The 19291-nt window shown below is 32.4% G+C and overlaps 1 protein-coding gene across 1 annotated transcript in view; it reads left to right on the forward strand.

Annotated features, from left to right (window-relative positions):
* Positions 1–833: 833 nt before the first annotated feature.
* ush (Zinc finger protein ush) overlaps positions 834–19291 on the forward strand; it is a 120790-nt gene continuing 102332 nt past the window's right edge. Inside the window, exon 1 of the mRNA XM_088272593.1 lies at positions 834–1177. The gene's annotated coding sequence lies outside the window, so the exon portion shown is untranslated. The remainder of the gene's footprint in view (positions 1178–19291) is intronic.

Raw genomic sequence — 19291 nt, forward strand, 5'->3', positions numbered from 1 at the left:
ATCTAGTAATTTTTGATGTAGCAATTTTAAAGTAATTGTCATAAAGAATGGTAGAGATATTTAGGCCCAGCATTCGTCAAGTCGCAAATCAATTTTCTCTAAATCTAGGTAACATTTAACGTATTAATTTTTTTCTTTGAACACTGTATTGGGATTGAAAAAATAAGTTTTTCTTCGAAATAATTATATGGTTTTGAAAAGAAAAGTATTGAAAGGTAAGAAGTTTAAAAAAATATATAAAAATATTTTTTATATTATATATTCTATAAAACAAAAAATATTCATTTATTATTCTTAAAAAAAAAATCATGCGATAACCAAAAAAGCAAAAGGCGTTAAGCAAAAAAAGTTGATTTGGAAAATGCTAATTTTCCGTAAAAAATAAGGTATTCTATAAACTTCCTTTCATTTGTTTACTTTAGCCGATGGCTTGTAAAAGCCATGGACTAAAGTCGAGTTACGCGTCCAAAAGAGAGAAGAAATCGGGCGACTGTAGTCGATTTACGCGTCCAAATGCTGGGCCGACTCGCATTGTTAATTAAAAGAAGAAGAAAAATCTGTTACTAAAATGCACCTACATATATCATGAAGAAATTATTTTTTCAAATAAATTAGTAGGTGATATAAGTGAAATTAGAATGAAGCCTTCGTTTCTATCAGTTGCTAATTTGATACATAATATCGGTTACGCTCAGTGTTTGGCTCACGCTATAGCGAGTTTCATTGCATTCACTCGGTTTCGTGATGCTTGATAAGGAGACTTACTTCGATCTAGATTATCTTATCAGCAGTGCTACATGACTTTTATATTACTTTGATTTATTTCTTGTCGTAGTGATTGCGGTACTGTGGTCGGAAGAAGGTGTGGATTGCAGTGTTGGTACAATTTAGTTTCATCGAAAGGTATTACAATGCAGTGCTCAAATCATAGTTTGTTTGGGAAGACTCAATCATACTTTCTTGGATTCTACCAGTGATTTAGAAATATCTATTACTGCTGATTTTATCATAACGCTTCTTCTAATATTTTACAGTTGTTGAGTTTATCGACGAGTGTGAAAAAAAAACTCTTAATGGGTTGCAATGTATGTAATCTTGATTAATGTACACATTTAGAGGTGATTTTTTCACTTTAAGAAGATGTTTTGCAGTTCTTGTGATCCGATGTGAATTTTAGGTATGATATTTTAAATAATATAAATTTATATCGTGGGCATATTAACAGGCATTTTATAATCTCTATATCAACGCTTTGTGGGGTCGCATACAGTATATGTGCCTATTTATAGACTTAAACACATGATAAATGTTTGTATGACTAAAAATGTTTAAGCATTGACATAACATACAATAATTGTTAATTTATGCGATTAATTATATACTGCAAATATTATCCAGCTTAGGATTGGTTACCTTAGCATATAGAAATAATAAATTAGTGTAAACTAATTTCAATTGATTCGGCAGTCACTTTGTGGTAAAATCTATCCAATTTTAACTAATGTTTTACTCAGTAAATACCACTATTTCTTAAAATCTACTGTGACACGTGTTTCGATGCATTCCGCATCATTTTCAAACACCGTATACGGTGTTTGAAAATGATGCGGAATGCATCGAAACACGTGTCACAATAGATTTTAAGAAATAGTGTTATTTACTAAGTAAAACATCAATTAAAAACAGTGTAAACTACATAATAAATATTAATAATAAAACCCTTACCGCACCCCAATGGTGCATAGGGCAGTGCTTAATATAAACGCAGTGTTATCTCGATCGTTTACACATGAAGGAAATGTGATCAGCCTTCCACTTCAGGTACCAGTCCAGTGTAATATTGAATAAATATTAGAGTGAAAAAATCACTTATATTTATTAAACCCCCCTGGGAATCGAACCCGGGACCTCCAGAACGGTAGCCGAGCATGCTGACCATTACACTACGGAGGCGGACAAAACTACATAGAAAAAAATATTAATACTTTAATATTCAAATTATGATATCTTTTAATGTAAGTGATCAAAAAATAGGAATAATTACAACAAACAATGTAGTTTCATATCTTATATTCGATTTTACTGAGATCAGCATTCTTTTCCAGTTGAAACTGGCATTTTTAACATTTATTCAAGGACTCTTGTGTTTTCTATTTTCCTGATGAAGGGGTTTTAGGAGGAAGGGGATGGATGAAGCGATACATCCCGGGGGACGGTGGTTACAGAAGTTGAAATTTCCGGCTCAACAGCGATATAAGGATCAAGATCGAAGGGTGGAAAAGAGCAGCAAAAGTGCCGAACTGAAGTGTTTTTTAAAAGGGATGTTTCAGATTTTTCACCGGAAATTCCTTAGCCCTTAATTGACAGGATCGAAACAGGGCATAAAATGGCGAACAAAATCCTTGAATTAGTTAAACACCAGTTTTTAAAGGACAAATTACCCGAATAAATGACGTGGTTTGATATTCTATTGTATATGTTATAGTTCAAGTATTTATTTTCCGAATCTAAAAAAGAACATGACATCATGTCCTAGATTCCAAGGCTAGTAAATCGAAAGGATTATTTTGTCAAATAAATAAATCTAATAATATTGAATATAGATGATAAAATATTTCAACACAGAGTATAGATTAATAAAAAAAAAGCCATTTAATCCAACAATGCAACACTATTAAATGTTAGAATTCAAATTACATTTAATTCATCGCAAGTCTCGGCTTATCTCCGAATCTATCTTCGTAATATCACAATGATCTGATGAGAAAGGATGCTGGGAGTGGGTATCGGAGTACCAGGTATCCGGAGAGCAGAAGGCGCGAAGAGGTCGCGGGAGGTGCCACGCGTCTCTGTCGGTGGTCCCCCATTGTTGTACCAGTCTAATACGGTAACACTATACGCTATAATACCGGCTATGGTACCCTGTTCACTGTAGAAGTACAAAGACCTTCAAAACAGATGCAGCGATAAGATTTTTTAATTTTTATTATGCGATTGAATCGAAAAGAGAAAACGATTCAACGGGCATATTATTTATTTGAAAGTGCACGTCATTCTATTATAAATTTTGAAAGATATCATAAAACTGCATTAACGTGTTATTTATAAACATCCTTCGTTGAATGTCAAAATAAGCAGTGTTTTTGAGTAAATATTTTCGTCTCATATTATCAACACTAAAACATTGCACTTGCTTCCGGTTCTGATTGTCAATGATTTCACTATTGACTTTAATATTAATTTAAATTTCATTTGGTAAATACCACTATGTATTTCTTACACTTTATTGTGACAGATTTTAAGAAATGGTGGTGACATTTAAATTAAAAATGGATAAATGTTACCACAAGGTGACTGCCGAGTCAATTTATTAATGACTTTAATATTTGCTTTAGTATTAAAATGGAATAAAAAAAATAGAATGTAGTAAAAATAGAATGTAGTCATATACGAGAATAATAAGCTATTTTTTTCGTAATATTTTTCAATGGTAATATTTCATTTTTATAAAGTAATATTCTTGGGAGTTAAAAAAAACGTTTAAAAATCTGTTTAAGCTTGAAAAATATTACTAATATTTAAATCATTTACTTTGTAGTTAGTCATTTTAACTTTAGCTTTTTGCATTTTTTTTTTTGTAATTTTGGTATACAACCACTCACCGAAATATTTTTGTCTAACGGTTTGTTTGAATGCTGTTGAAGTGATTGTCCTGACGAAGAGACGGGTACGAATCGAAACCGGTAGACATAAAAATCTCGGATAGTGATTATATACTAATATCACTATAATATTTTTGTAAAAAAAGATAAAATTAAAAATGTCGATTTTATCCCGGCCAGGCCCGTAGCGGGATCTGGGCGGGATTGAGAATTATATGTTGACGAGGCGAGTAAGTCCGCTACACAGTATCCAGTATCCATTGATCAAATCCACAATGGCTTGGAAGTGAGATGCTTATCTCATAATGATTCATTGAAAAGGTCGGAATTTGATAGGGGAACTGGGCGTATTATGAACAACGTGCAACTACATAAATACGGTGTATTGGTGTATTTGATCACTTGGGATATTTAACGCTTGCTCAACAAGGAAATTAATCTTATACCTGAACGTTTTTATTTGTTTATATTTTTATTGACGACCGGAGCTGATTTTACAAAAAAAAGTTAGAAGATAGTTACATATCGTAGGCGTACAGGAGAAAATGACCAACTAACAAAACGTAAAATGTTCAGGAGGGCCATTTAAGTCACTTTTGCTTGGCGAGAAAATGAGCATCAATGCAGTTAGTCATTTTTAACAAGTCAATATATTATACTTCCATCTTTAAAATCCTTTACGATTTTTTCAGAGCAATATTAAAGCTAGTAAGATATCAAAAAGTTAATGATCACGTTTTTGTAAAAAAAATGCACTCGGTCACTTTCTCTCGTATGACTACGAAATGTATTAAGTATGTACATGTATATAGTAAGGATGTGAAAATAATGAATATTTAATACTTATTTTTTTTTTTACAAAAATGTTAATAAAATTAGTATATAACCACTCAGCGAGATTTTTACGTCTACCGGTTTCGAGACGTACCCGTCTCTTCGTCAGGACAATCACTAACACAGCATGCAAACAATACTACCCTTCACCACCATAGCACCATTTACACACTCAAAACTACACAAAAGTAGTTTTGAGTGTGTAAATGGTGCTAATATATACTATTTTTTTTAACATTTTTGTAAAAAAAAAAAATAAGTAAAAATGACTAACCACAAAGTAAATGCTTTAAATATTAATAATATTGAGAATAGAATATTTAATTTTAGCATGAAAATATGGAAGATTTTTTTGATAAACAATGATGTTCATTGTCCTCTGCAAAAGGCAGTAATTCCAATTTAAAATCATTAAACACTTACGCAAACGATTTGAACATTTTTAATTGTTGAAGTCCTGACTATGCTGCCAAAAATTGGTTTGCAGTCTCTTTTTTCCCATAAAATTGTTGATAGGCCTTTACACTCGAAATTAGGTATTTTAATACTTGTATTTCTGGTCGTGGTATGATTAATTTGAATATTTTTATAACTATGCTTATTTTCGAGTGGCTATTTACCATTTTTGGTAGAAATTATTAATTTTTAATTTAAGTTTTACTTGGTAAATACCAATATTCATTAAAATCTATTATGTCACGTATTTCGATGTATTCCGCATCATTTTCAAACACCGTATTAATGAAATGCATCGAAACACGTGCCACAATAGATTTTAAGAAGTAGTGGTATTTACCAAGTAAAAGTTTAATTAAAAATGGATTGATATTATACTTAATCCTTGTAAAGTTTTTAAATGATGCAATTTTTATTGTTGTTTAAAATTGTTTGATGTTTTGTTAAAGTGATAAGAGGGTTTAATTTGTACATTTTTATAGCGTTAGTGCTAGTAGTGTTCGTCCGCCTCCGTAGTGTAATGGTCAGCACGTTCGCCTACCGTTCTGGAGGTCCTGGGTTCGATTCCCAGGGGGGGTAAAATAAATATAAGTGATTTTTTAAAATTTTCACTGTAATATTTATTCAATATCACCTTTCCTTCATGTGTAAAAGATCAAGATAACACTGCATTTATATGAAGCAGTGCCCTATGCACCATTTTTGGTGTGGATAAGGGTTTTTATTTTTTTATAGTGCTAGTAAAGCACATAATGATAAAGTTATAAAAAAAAACTAACTAACCATCACGCCGCTTCCCCACAGGGGTAGGCAGAGAGAATAGAGCGCCACACCAATCTGTCCTTGCAAACATTCTTCGCCTCTTCCACGTTCATGCATCTCCTCATACATACCCGCCGATTGTTACGACTCCTAACCTGACCACTTTCAAGTATTTGGCATACCTGATCGTGCCATGTTTTTCTCGGTCTTCCTCTGCTTCTTTTCCCGCTAACATTCGCCTCATAAATTTGTTTTACCGTTCTTTCCTCACTCATTCGTTCTACATGTCCAAACCATCTCACCACACCTTTCTTAATTTTATCGATAATGCTTATCTCAGCTTTGCATTCCTTCCTTATTTCACTATTCGCACATCTATCATACATCGTTTTGTTACACATTCTTCTGAGAGATCGCATTTCGAGTGCATTCAGTCTACTTTCATCCTTCTTTTGCCAACTCCATGTTTCACTTCCATACATTAGAGTTGGAACCAGGACTCCGTTGTGCACTGCCAGTTTAGCTTCCGCTGATAGGTTTTTATTTGCTATAACCGATTTCAGTGCACCGTTCACTTTGTTCCCAGCATTCACTCTCCTTTCTATATCTTTATCAATCTAAATATAAATAAATAAATAAATAAAGTTATATAAATAGTCAATAACTTTCTATTCAAAATGGCGAATTTTTACAAATTAAACAAACCGTTTTGTTTTTGCTAATCATTAATCTCTTGTTATTTTGAAACGCGATATTAATCTATACCATGAGGACAAAAAGAATAGAGAATTAGTAACCCAACATCCTCACTATCCCGCTGAGAACTTTACATAAGTAACGCCATTAACACGCTATCTTTTGATTTGATCGACAGTGTGGAATAAATAAAAACGTAAAAATTCAGTTATCGTTTTTACGGCCCACCGTGTACCTCGTCCCAAGTAGGCTCATACCTCGGTCAAGTCTAGAGGCGTTCCACAAAAAAAAGGAGTTTGGCTATGTGGACTTGGAACTTTTTGTAGATAGAGACTTGCGCCTATATGAAAGCACAATTATTTTTTAATGATATTTTGGCTCTCAGAGAATCTTCCTCTTCTATTATTCTATCAATTTATTAAAATATAAGATAAAATCCCTTTTATAATCGTTTGTTTCTAATGTTAGTTTATCTCAGAAGTGTCAATGTATCAATTGATCGAAATATGAGACATCATCCCTCTTATAATCGTACATTTAAATATTATCAGTTCATCTTACAGTGTTGAAAGTGTACACGTTAGAAGTCGGATTAATCGGCGGATAGGTATGAGGAGATGCATGAATGTAGAAGAGGCAGAAAATGATTGAAAAGATAGAGTAGGGTGGCTCTTTGGGGAAGTGGCGTGATGGATAGTTAGTTGGTTAACTTTAGTTTTATGTAAAGTTAAAAAGAATTAAGGAGGAAAGAATCTTTGTAAAGACAGAGTGGTTTGAGGTTATATTCACTCTGCCTACCCCTGTGGGGAAGCGACATGATGGTTATTGAGTTAGTTAGTTGTATATTTGATTAGTAACATATCAGAATCATATTATAATTGTCGTTCAATATAATATTTTGAGGGACTGGTCTGTTTCAACATATTTAAATTTAAATAATTATTAATTCGTTTATTCATACCCTTGTCCGCATCCCAATGGTGCATATGGCACTGCATTATATAAACGCAGTGTTATCTTGGTCGTTAACATACTAAGGAAAGGTGACCAGCCCTCCGCTTCAGGTTATTATAAATAAATATTGGAGTGAAAAAATGCAAAAATAAAATGAAAAAATAATTATACACTATAGTTTTACAATGATGTCATTCCTTTGATTCACTGGTTTCTCGCATAGCATAGAAATGATCATAAACTTGTAGATATTATACTGTTGCGACAAATTTTCTGCTTTAACGAGTAACAATGAAGTGAAATGGCTTATCAGGAATCGTGAATATTGATTTATAAGAGATATCATTTTATTTGCTCAAGATATGCAAATGTTTATTTGCCTATCGATTTGTTATTGAATATTTATTCATTTTAATATATCTATGTACAAATAGCAATACGTTAATAAACAATACGCATTTTTAAATGTTGCCAAGTTAAAATATGTTTAAAATACTGGAAGGTTGATAGACCATCAGATTAAAAAATATATTTTAATTAAAAACTTAACAAGATCATACTTAATATATCGTAGTCATACAGGAAAAAGTGACCAAGTGCATTTTTTACAAAACCGTGGTCATTAACTATTTGATATCTTACTAGCTTAATATTGCCCTGAAAAAATCCCAAAGGATTTTAAACTTGAAGGTATAATATATTGAATTGTTAAAAATGACTAACTGCATTGATGTTTATCTTCTTGCCAAGCAAAAGTGACTTAAATGGGGCCTCCTGAACATTTTACGTTTTGGTAGTTGGTCACTTTCTCCTGTACGACTACGATATAAGTAAAAAATACTCTACCTTTAGTAAATTCTCGATTTTATCAATACGTTAAAACTAGATTTTTTAAATATTATGCTTATTACTGTATTATCTAACTCATTATTTTATTTTTCAACAGGTAAGTGGCAAATTTTATCGCTAACACCGGTTGTCAAATTTAAATGGGTGAGTTTTTTTAAAATAAATTTGTTTGTTTTACAATTTTATAATTCAGCTGCACTCCATGACTAAACGTATAAAGAGATGTAAACTAAAAAAATAGGATAGCCACAGTTAGGGGGTGTAGTCGCAACTTTTTTATTCATACCACTTTTCTTCTTTGGTCTACTGATAAAAATAATAAATCATTGTGCTTTGGCTTTGCAAGCGGTCCCTGTCTACTATTACGTATTAGATATATCCAGGGGTGTAGCTTTCCCTAAGTGCGATCTAATAAGACTCTTGACACACGTGGTATCCGGAAAATATTTTTTTTTCTCAAATTAAAATTGTCGCAGAAAAAATACGCAGGGTTAAACCTGTGGTCAATAGTATATACCGATAAGAAATCTTGTTCTTATTTTAACCTGTCCGGAAGTGAGTTTCTGCGGACAAAACTGTATCTTGGGAGTGAGTTTTTTTGCTATTTTTTTTTTACTTTTTATAATTTTATATCTTAGTCGATGCTATAAGCAACATATATTGTTGAATATAAAAATTATTTACACCAGTAAATATATATATTTTTTCTTGATGTTTTCCTCAGATACTTTGTGGCACATTTTATAAACTTTATAAAATGAAATAACTTAGTTCTAACCACTTTTTTTTAAATAAAATTTTAACCTACCGGTTTCTGATGATGACAAGGTTCTTGTCGAAACCGGTAGGTTAAAATTGTATAAATAAAAAAGTGGTTAAAACTAAATGATTTAATTTTATAAATATTTTTTGTTGTTTAAATACAACCACAGATGGAAGTAGAAATGCTTTTTTAGATATAAATATCACCAGGCTTCAATTACAAGCGCGGCCGTACATGTACGTACATGTACTAATCCATTGAAGAATGTTTGGTATGGAAATAAATTTCATTTGCATATTTTATTTCAAACTCTGTCTTCTCAATATAGTGTTTCGGTTTAATAAGGAATCCATTTAAACCAAAATTATTCTTTGTAATTTATTATTTTTGTATGAAATACCATGTAATTAATTCAGATAATATTATGTATTTAAATTATACTTTTTACTGTAATTAAAACGCTTCGTTATATTTTTGGCAAACACAGTTCACGTCCAGTAATTAGAGTCCATCCCTGGTGATATACGTACATCTAATATAGCTCGAGATTAGGTCCCTCCCGCATTCCCTTATCTGTCGGAGCAGGGCCGGCACCTGTGATATTAATTGCATATAACGCCCAGCGGACACCTTTTGGGAAAGGAAAAAAGACCGATGACAGAAGAGCGGAAAAAGCCATTGTGATTTGTGCGGAATTGTCAGATAAAGGTAATGTTCTTTGCGAAGGTAATTTAATTCCGTTATCTCTCTCAATGGGTGATATTCCCCTAATGGTCCCATGTGGTGATGCTCCGAATTATCACGAATCCACATTTCTCTAATTTTAAACGCTTTGCAGAGTTTGGTTTTTTCGCATCTACCTACTTACCAACATACAATACTTACATACTAACCTAAGTACCTATGTATAATTTTAGCATATACATGTACATACTCGTATATATGGTATTTTAACACCCATATCTAAAATTTAAAATAACATAGATTTCCTTTTTTAAAACCATTAATTGTGTTGACATTACTTCTTCCATCGTTTTTGTTTTATTTATATTTTTCTCTTTGAGATCTAATGTGAATTTTCAAGACGATTTCCAACAAGAAAAAAATTATTATTTTGCTTAGGTTTATTGAAAAATACATCTTAGTACTGTTAAGTTCTTTTTACATTTTCAGTACGTATGAAAATTCTTTAAACTAACAATAAATTGACCAAAAATGTGTTGCAAAATTATCTGACTATTAGGGTAAATTATTAGTTAAATTTATTACTTCTCTTAATATTTAAATAAAGTTTTGAGTTTTAAAAATGGTGATAGCGATTAAAATGTTTAAAAAATTAATGTAACCAAAAATTTAAAAGTTTTTGAGTATGATATTACATTTTTCTTTGTGACATAATTCTGGATCCCTCAGAGGCATAGAGGGTTCTAGAAAGATTGCTAAAATTAAGAATTAACTCACTTTCATTGCTCTAGAAAATGATTAAGTGCTTCCAAGTTTATCCCACCGCTGATTTCATCTCCTGTCTCCGTTGAACCTCCTCTCTGTAGATCATTATACATAGTTGACTAAATAAAAAGAGGATATACATTCGGGGTAGGTTTTTTCCTGACGGGGTTGATATATTCTTCTAGTACAGCCCGGGGCGCAGAAGAGATAAGGGATGGAGGTATGGAAATATTACCGGAGTTTAAAAAAAAGTTTAATACGAATGATTAGCTGTAATAAATATCAGGGAGCTTCACTGCGCTGTGTCATTTGTCAAGGGCTGATTTCTGAGCGGATATTAAACTTATCCACTTAGTTAACTTGAAAAATCCTTCGCCGATGTCAGTTTTTTTTAGCAGATTAAAGAACATAATCTTTAGGCCTGAGGACAGAATTATTTTTGAGATATTACCTTCATTATGGAGAGTTCTACCTAGCACTAACTTCTAGATGCATATCTACATTTTATTTTATAGATATTTGGTAATTATCAGCTTCACATAATTTGTATAATAACGATACTCTTAAACTTAACCAAATATTTTTATTAATTGATTCGGTAGTCACTTTATGGTAATAAATATTCATTTTAATTCGATTTTTACTTAAAAGCCTTGACTGAAGCCAACCCCCATTGTCCATGATCCCATTAATTAAATAAATTAGAAAATATAAAACTAAGAAACAGCTCCTACCCCGTACTTCATCCTTCAACGTCCCAAGAACTCAAGTCTAAAATTTTAACTTACCTTCACATACGGTACTTGAAAATAATGTAAAATGCATCGAAACACGCGTCATAATAGATTTTAAGAAATAATTGTGTTTACCAAGTAAAATCCTTATAAGTTTAAATGCTCACACCTTTAATTCAGTGTACATATGAGTATAGATTTCATCTATATTTTTTACGATATACATAATAGATTTTTATTTTAAAAAAAACGCCAGCAGTATGTAAGTACTCACATATGTAGGTATTATAAAAACCCAAGTATAATATTTGAATGAGCAGTATAAATTAGTGCCTAACATCAACACTCCCCGTTCACATTGTGATAAAGTCGGTCATAGAATCAGTTAAGAAATCTATCAAAGGAATATTTATTGATCGAGTTACGCCTTATTTCATTTATCCTCCAATTAATCTAAACTATGTTTATACTAGCAACATGTCACGACATGTGCTTCAAATTCCACCATAAGAAATACAATTAGGAAAAATATTATTGCGTTTTATTTCTGCCAACAGATGTTCTATTATATTTAGCTTTAATTATTTTCATTTTTGCTAAAAAATATTGTGGTGGTAAAAACAATTTCTTTATTTAGACATATGGACAAACATAAGTGTAGGTATTATATACCTATCTATGTATGTATAACATACATGCATATCGCTCACTCCCTTCGAGAACGTCATAAATCAAAAATCGTTAATTTTCAGATGTGCATGTTTTCGGAATGCCCAGAAAATGTACTATATCCCAGCAAAAGCGGCATATTTTTAACTTAATACTAACACGCTACAGGGCAGAAATTGTTGTTTTTCCATTTTGAAGAAAAGGTATTGTTTAATTATTTTTTTAAAATATACTTAATATTTTTCAAATGGAGAAAAAACCTTCAGGTTTTACTTAAAAAGATCTGTTACACAGTAAAAAGTTTAATAAGTGGCTTGATATTTATTTTTAATACATTGTATTATATTTTTTAACTTTAAAACGTTCTCCTGAAAAATCAATTTTTTTGATTTTTGACGTTCTTGAAAGGAGTGAGCGATATGTACTAGACGCGTACGTTACATATAGGTACCTTTAGGGAAAAATATAGAATACAGTGATAGTGATGAAAATGTGCATTTGACCACAAAAAACTATCCATTTTCTCGGTTATTTTTCAGTAACCCACTTTAGAATTTTGAAACTTGAATATAAGGAGTTGTAATGTCAAGTTAAAAAAAATCAATGAATATGCTGGTTTAGTTAGTTTCATTATAGTATAATGATAAAAAAAAACTCTTTACGCTTATGTACTTCACTTAACATATGGTTGGTAGTTGACACATACATAACATTACTTTAAAAATGCACTTTGAAAATGAAAAATGAAAGAGAGAGTTATGAAAATTTTCAAAAATATAGTAATTACGCAAGTAAATTTTAATCAAAATGTAATAATACTCTTTCTTTCACAAATCTACTACTACTGTCCCTTATCCGCACCCAATGGTGCATAGGGCACTGCATCAAATTGATGAAATGTTTAGTTGATCGCTTATTATATCAAGGCAAGGTGATCAATTCGGGTACTAGCGCTGGGTAATATTAAATAAATATGTGAGTGAAAAAATACAATATGTACTTATATATTTTGACCCTTTAAAATCTTTTTACTCTACAAACACAATTTATAATAAAAAAAGAAAAGTAATGGTTTAATTTAATTTTCTATTTAAATTGACGTCATTCGTTAGTTTGAAAGTAATGTTTTCAATCTGTTGCATTTATTTACGAGTACTTAATTATTGGTATTCGCCGACTCGTTATCAAGTTGGTCAACCTGCATTCTCTGTATTTCTCCGTCGTGTTGAGCATCATGGCGACTCCATCGGAGGCGAGGATCGGATTCCCGCCAAAACACCAATAACAAATTAATGGCGCTCTTATCCCGCCGCAATTTGCGCGAGAATGTGGGAAGAATCTCAATTGTGCCACGTGGATGTCGCGCATGCGCAGACCACCGGCCTGGGATTACACGAAGGTGTTTTGTTAACATACATGCAAAATATATAATAAAATTAAATATTCAATCATTAAAATTATTTAAAAGTTTATTTTTTTGCCATTCATGTGAATAATAACATATTTGCCATTGGATGGATCAAAACTAAAATTGGGAAACAATAATTTTAGAGAGAGAATGAACTTAAAAGCGGTTAGCTTCGAAACGGGTAGACATTATAATAAAAGTCTTAATTATAGAGTTTATCAAAACTTCTACATGTGATCATAAAAAAATTACAAAATATAACGAAACATGTTGAGTTTATATAGATTTAAGTAAATTAGTTTATAACGAAAATTATTGTTTTAATGATGTAAAATTTAAATATACACAAAACTGTCACACCAAATGGTAATCTTTTTTTTTATCAATTATATTATATGAAAATGTTGATTTTGAATTATTTTGACGTCCATGCCGACAATGTGGACATATTTGGTGATAATTTGTCAGTATTTAAGAATAAATTATTTTCATATTACTGTTCGTCAACTCTATAAAATTCTCCAATCCTGCCAACTTTCGTAATGATTTTATCATTTTAAGTAGGTACACGTATTTTATATACTTTGCATGCTGTGGACATTTATGAAAGAAAACTAACCCAGCTATGTTGTAGCTTTCCAAATATTTATGTGTATATCGCTCACTCCTTTCAAGAACGTCATAAATCAAAAAACTTGATTTTTCAGGAGAACGTTTTTAAAGTTTATAAATATAATACAATGTATTAAAAATAAATATCAAGCCACTTACTGAACTTTTTACTGTGCAATAGATCTTTTTAAGTAAAACCTGAAGGTATTTTCTCCGCTTGAAAAATATTTTGTTTATTTCAAAAAATACTTAAACAACACCTTTTCTTCGAAATGCAAAAACAACACTTTCTGCCCTGTAGCGGGTAAATATTAAGTTAAACATATGCCTCTTTTGCTGGGATATAGTACATTTTCTGGGCATTCTGAAAACATGCACAACTGAAAATTCACGATTTTTGATTTATGACGTTCTTGAAAGGAGTGAGCGATATGTTCTTAATTAACTGAAATAAAACTAATAAATTGCATTAAATGTACTGTTTCGTGAAAAAATATTTATTAGTTACAGAAATTCTAAATTCGTTGAAAATCTTGAAAGTTAAGTCATGTTTTTATTGTGAGTAAACGTAAACAAATGGAAATACATAACTACCACCGTATCGGTCTGTAATCTCCCAACTGTTTTACAGCGAACACATTTTACAGGATAGCTCGGGACCGGTACACCCGAACACAAAAAGGTTTCTCGAAACATAATCGTAAAACAATTAAGGGTTATTCGTTCTCTGGACCTTTCTATAAAGCTGTGGGATTTGTTTGCTGGGATTTATTAGCGGGGAAACATTAGTACGGCTGTGGGAGCTATCTGCATCAAGATAAGCCTGCGACCACAATACGTCAGTCGATCATATCTGCTTGTAAGGTTGGTCCGGAACGAGACGAGAATATGAAATAGTAAAGTGGAAATTTATCAAATTTACGTCTGCATGAAAATTGCCTCAATAATTTTCATTTGTAAATCAGTGAGATATTTAATTGAGGTTTTACTTAATAAATACCACTATTTCTTAAAATCTACTGTTACACATGTTTCGATGCATTCCGCATAATTTTCAATGACTTCTGAAAACTTACATTAAAAATGGATAGATTTTACCACAATGTGACTGCCGAATCAATTAATGAAATCAGTGAGATATTAATTATTTTATTATTTTTTATCGGAATATATGTACATTTGTACTATTTTTATTTCTCAATCAAACTGCAATGTACTGGGAGCGGGCAATGTATTGTTGTCGAAATGTGATCCCTCAGGCGAGTGTGCGGCAAAACCATGTATGAAAGATGTTTGAATGGTGAAATAAGGAAAAAATGCGAGGCTGAGATAAGCATTATAGATAAAATTGAGAAAGGTGTATTGAGATGGTTTGGACATGTAGAACGTATGAGCGAGGAAAGAACGGAAATGCAAATGTATGAGGCGAATGTAGTTGGAAAAAGAAGCAGAGGAAGTCAGAGGAAAACTTAGCACGAACAGGTATGTCAAATACTTGATTGCGGCCGGTTCAGGAGTCGGAGTCATCGGGGGTGTGCGTAAGGAGTTGCATGATTCTGGAAGAGGCGAAGAATGTTTAAAAACACAGAGTGGTGATGCGTTTTATTTTCTCTGCCTACCCCTGCTATGAAGCGGCGTATTGGTGAGTTGGATATTACCTGACTATCTAACTTAAACCAGTCGATGACGGTCGTAAGCCCCGTAAATGCCCAGACTTTCATATTCTTCTTCATATATGTTGAGATGTCAAAAAATAATATGAAAAATAGCTGCTAATAATCACATACACGAGAAACGTCAAAAAATATCATTTTTATTTTAGCTCAATTTATTTGCAATATTTTGAGTCTGTCCAAACACTTTTTTGACACACTCAAAACGTTGTATTCAAAAGTTAAGTTTAAACGTCTTGCGTAAATTTTACTCAGAAGAGGCTCAAATGAGCATATTCTGTGTGAAATTAGTTCGCCCAATCGCTTTCCACTCAGAGTCGAGTATTAATACGTCCGGCTCTCCCTCAGTTGAGCTGCTTGGGCCGGCCGTACGCTGGCGTGGCCCGCAATCTGCACCCCGATCGGCCGTTACAGAGATCTCGCTACCGATGGCATTATTGCCGCCAAATATATTTTTCAAGCCACCTACAATACAATTTGTTTTTATTTCATTTTTTTCGCCGCGAGTCACGACCGAGCGGCTGTGCGTCGCGTTCCTACCGAGATACGGCCGCACGACGATTGTTTGAGCTTGTTTGATTTCTCAGCATTCTTCTGCACTCCTGGGAATAAAATATCATTCGAAGTGGAAGTGACGCCTGTTTGATGTGATATATAAGATGTGTCAACAGAGACGAAGCATATTTTTATGTAGGGAATATGGCATTTACGGGCCTTATGATTTGGCATTGGCTGGTTTAAGTAATCACTTTATGTACTGTGAATAATATGCCTACATTTAGAACCTCCACTGTCCATCATATCATTCTATTACAAGTATTTGGTTCCTTTACCTTTTCCCACTTAAATCCTTTCCTTATCATGCTCCCTTTGCCTTACTTGTTTTATTATTTTTAGAATCATATCGTTATCATTCAATATTTCAATTCTTTCATCATTCAGACTGAAAATTATTGCAAATAATGTTTTTTTTCGTTATTACTTTAACTACGTTACGTTAATATTGTAACCAGTATCAACAGTCTGTTTCTGGTAAGTTGGAAGATACTTCTTAGCTATAAACCTGCCACTGTACTTATATTTTAAAGAAGAAGTTGAGTAGGTCAAAAAATAAATAAAGAATGTTCAACAGTTTATCTTTCATTGGCAAATATATTACTCAATTCTTCATTTAAATTTTACTTGGTAAATTTTAAAATGTCAAATATAAAATTAGAAATAGATGGTCATAAAGTGACTGTCAAATTAATCAAACAATATTCGACAATCACTTTGTGACTATCCATTTCTTTACAAAATTTTATGCACTTAAAATTGAGTGATATATTTATTTATATATTTTTTTCATCATACACAAAATTTCAATTTAAAAATTACAACAATATGCCCTTACTGAGTTTTATCGTTCTAATTTTTTATTATTATTTTTACAATACTTGTTTATTGAAAGTTTGTTAGTTATTTGTTTACTCGTGAAATCATAAATGATATGACCGAATGACATGATTTATTCATATCTATCTACCTCCATTATACAATAATTCAATAAAATCACGATATTAATAGCTCCCCAGTTAAGCTAAATCTAGCATCGATGAACGAAACGGACGTACTTAAAATATTCTAAGTAAAAGCTGTTAACATTTAAAACTCACATTTCCATTTATGTATAGCGTGTTCAAAGAATGTATTTGCACAATAAAATAAACTTTTATAAATTCAACATAATATGTGACATGTTTACGATAATTTATGTGACGCAGTATCGCAAATCTCTTACGTTGAGCTATATGGCTTCGAATAAAATTTGCTTATCTTTTTATCGACTTCTATGCTTCGAAAAATCCTGCACGTTCGAGTATGCCAGGTATCTTTTATCCATCTATGCAGTGATATTCAGCTCACATCTCCCGCTAGAACTGGCGGCTGCTGCAATATTTTTGTCACACTAACTTCTCGGGATTCCATCACGCCTTTCGTCCTATGTCCTGCCGCTATCCTTGGGCATTGATCACTAAACTATTGATGATAGACGGTGTCGATAAGTTTTTATTGACAAATCAGGGTATTGTTCAGCATGACAGCCATGTCAACAGTTTGAATTATTAATGAGAAATTAATTTTAAAGATCCTTTATTATACACTTTAAAATATTACGTTTTATGGTGTGATAGACAAATATTCAGCATACTAAGGATTAAAAAATATATTCTAAAAAAATCGTCATATATAATAAGTATTTATAAAAAAAAAATAGTATAATCACATAAAAATGTATTAGATTTAAATCAAAATCACGTTTTGGATGTATCCCGATGTATCCATTCTATCCTTCTTACACATTTTTTCAATCCCAGTTCTAGGTAAATTACCTCAAATGGGTATAAAGTCGAACCTCAATATAAGAAAGTCCAAGATATCTTTGCATTTTTCCTTACAAAGAGGTGTCTTTAATATTCATGCTTTATTTTACAGGAAGTTAAAATGACGGGACCTTAGCTAGTTCTCTTTTAAAGAGGTTTCTCTTGTCCAGGCCTTTTATATCGAGATTCAAACGTATTATAAATTAAAAATAAATATTTTGTTAAATTTCAGTTTTAATAAGAAAATACCACTTGTTCAAAAAAATCAATTATCATCGATAAATTTGGATTCTATGTATATAATTACTATAGTCAACTTTTACGCGGGATTATCTATGCTTTAGTTTAATAATTAACATAGGAAACGTTTATTTCTCGATTTTAAATATGAGCAAAAAATGGGATAGATAAATTTGAACACAAGCGGCGACAAGGCGCCCAGTTTTCTTTTGAGTTTATCTATGGACCAATGTTTGGCTATGCTGAAGAAGTGGTCGGAGTGTGGGCAGGGCCGCCTTCTCGGACAGATAAGTGCAGCAGATAGCGCCCGAGATTGTCTCCTCGGGCCGACCTCCATTGTCCAAACATTGACTTTTTGCGCATCTCGAAGATTCTTCGCATCGCGGACCGCAGACGCGGGAATATATGTATACTTGTTCGTAGAAACGGAACGTGATGAGCTGCCGGATTTCAAAAATGTCATGATATATATACTTATATTTTTTTATATAAAAAAAACTTTACGACTTCAAAGGAAACATGACGGGGAGAGGGGAAATGCATTTCAAAGAATTTTCGGAAATAAAGCATCGTCATTTGAGGTAGTATTCTACAAAAATTGCGCTATATAATTTATCCAAAATGATAGTAATTATTATTCGAGATTAAAATTATAACGTAGGTACCTACCTACCTATCCATATAATCCATATAATAAATATTATCCGAACCCCAATGGTGCATAGGGCACTGCTTTATATAAACGCAGTGTTATCTTGATCGTTTACACATGAAGGAAAGGCAATCAGCCCTCCGCTTCAGATACCAGTCCAGGGTAATTTTGAATAAATATTACAGTGAAAAAATCACCCCCTGGGAATCGAACCCGGGATCTCCGGAACGGTAGCTGAGCGTGCTGACCATTACAGGAGGCGGACCTATACATATGAACATGATATTTTGATTATTCTTCTTCTTCATGAGCCCTCTGTCCTCCACTGCTGGATATAGGCCTCTTCCCCTTCTTTCCATTTCCTCCGGTCGGTTGCTGCTTGCAGCCAGTTTCTACCCCCCACAGCGACTATGTCGTCGGACCATCTCTTTTGGGGTCTACCGACACCTCTTTTGTTCTCCCAAGGTCTTCATCTCCGTCTCCATACATGATACATTTATTATTATTTTGATTGA

The sequence above is a fragment of the Brachycentrus maculatus genome, unplaced genomic scaffold, assembly GCF_059751285.1.
Source record: "Brachycentrus maculatus isolate JH-2025_06_01 unplaced genomic scaffold, ASM5975128v1 h1tg000512l, whole genome shotgun sequence".
In the NCBI taxonomy this organism is placed as follows: domain Eukaryota; kingdom Metazoa; phylum Arthropoda; class Insecta; order Trichoptera; family Brachycentridae; genus Brachycentrus; species Brachycentrus maculatus.